The sequence below is a fragment of the Heterocephalus glaber genome, unplaced genomic scaffold (assembly GCF_053883595.1).
Source record: "Heterocephalus glaber isolate CG9 unplaced genomic scaffold, H.glaber_assembly_v1.0 deba00000621, whole genome shotgun sequence".
In the NCBI taxonomy this organism is placed as follows: Eukaryota; Metazoa; Chordata; class Mammalia; order Rodentia; family Bathyergidae; genus Heterocephalus; species Heterocephalus glaber.
Window position 1 is genome coordinate 34,066,329 of NW_028258153.1, and position 2,021 is coordinate 34,068,349.

At 36.4% G+C, this 2,021-nt stretch overlaps 1 pseudogene; it reads left to right on the forward strand.

The window, feature by feature from the left end:
• Window positions 1-416: 416 nt before the first annotated feature.
• LOC101721718 (proteasome maturation protein pseudogene) lies at window positions 417-899 on the forward strand (annotated as a pseudogene).
• The last annotated feature ends 1,122 nt before the right edge of the window (window positions 900-2,021 follow it).

Here is a 2,021-nt window from a genome sequence, read left to right on the forward strand (position 1 = left end):
ACAGAAATAAATTTTTATACATTGGCATTGAACAATTCAAAAAGGAAAATAGGAAAGCAATTTAATTTATAAGCAGCTAATAGAGTAAAATGCCTAGGAGTAAATTTAATCAAGGAGGTTCTGAAAAACTTGAATATAGAAAACTACAAAACACTGCTGAAATAAATTGGAAATGTGCTTTTCGGTAGGGGGAGGGGTACCAGGGATTGAACTCGGGACCTTGCGCTTGCGAGGCAGGCAGTGGAACCACTGAGCTGAAAATCGGAACAAATGTAAAAATATGTCATACTCATGGATAGGAAGACATAATTTGTCAAGATGACAATACCATCTAAAGTGAGCTACAGACTCACCGCAAGCTCTGTTAAAATCCCAGCTGCCTTTTGTGCAAAAATGGAAAAGTTCGTCCTCGGTTGATGGTAGCCAAACTGAGAGGCTGTTCACAGAGTGGGCTGAAGATGAACACCAGAGGACTTGGATCTCAGCTAAAGGACAGTGTTCCAGTTACTGAACTTTCAGCAAGTGGGCCTTTTGAAAGTCATGATCTTCTGCGGAAAGGTTTTTCTTGTGTGAAAAATGAACTATTACCAAGTCATCCTCTTGAATTATCAGAAAAAAATTTCCAGCTCAACCAAGATAAAATGAATTTTTCCACACTAAGGAACATCCAGGGTCTCTTTGCTCCTCTAAATTTACAAATGGAATTCAAGGCAGTACAACAGGTTCAGCGTCTTCCCTTTCTTTCAAGCTCAAACCTTTCATTGGATATTTTGAGGTGTAATGATGAGACTATCGGATTTAAAGATATTCTCAATGATCCATCACAGAGTGAACTCGTGGGGGAACCACACTTGATGGTGGAATATAAACTTGGCTTACTGTGACACATGTGCTGTTCATGAACGAGAGGGGCTGCATCTTGTGATAGCTGTCTTTTGTTATAGTTTGATGTACACAACATTAAAAGTACTGACACAGGAGAATTTCTGCTTAATAATATTAGTGATGATTTGAAATTATTTGAGCCTTTGGATTGTGGCTCTGCAACAGTTGAAAGCACTAAAGGTAGATGATTTCGAAGCTCCTAATTTGTAGCAAAACAATAGCCTTCCCTATCTTTCAAAAACTGTTTCCAGTGAATATCAGAAAATTGTCCAGAGGTTCCAACTCACCTACTTTCTAGGTATTCTATCAATTGAATTTTAAATGACCATTATCAGTATTTGAGCCTACACACTTTGTGGTAGTATCAGAATAAACATATATACAGTAATACTTTGGTTCATGAATGCAAAAGTGTTTAGCAGAGTTTTACTTCTGTTCACAAACTCTGCATTCGATGACAGATACAACCATGGCCCTGCAGAAACACAAATGTAGCTCTCTTTTCCAAAATCGTAAAACAAATTAAGTGCATAAACCAAGGTACCACTGTAATTATTTCAGTGGCAGCACTTAAAATTGAGTATAGTAGATGTTTGTTATGTTTTTGTGCAGCTTATTAGAATAATGTTTGCTATATTGATTGTATTTACAATAATAGCTCTATTTTGATCCTGTCATGTTGAAAAGTTCAGAGGTTTCGATTTTGGTCTTGTCTTTAAAGTGAAAAAGCCACCAGCAGATGTAGACTTAACAGCTGTACTTCATAAACTTAATATGTACTTAATTTATTACCAGGCAACACTGTCAAAACTCACTTTTCCTTATTCTTAAAAAAAAAAAAATGGAAAAGTTCATCCTCTACTCTATGTGTTATTACAAGGGACCACAAAGAGGCAAAAACAAATCTTGAAAATAAAGGATATTTAGGATGAAACACACTTTCCCCCTTTAGGCTACTATAAATAAGATTTCAATGAACACTGACATGCAAGTATCTGAGTCTTCAATTCTTTGAATATACTTTTATAATTAGGAGTGAATTTCTGGGCCATATGGTTAATTCTGTGGTTCAGTTTTTTGAGATACTACCAGACTTCAGATCTGCCTGCACCTTGATCTTGGTTTTCCAGCCTCCA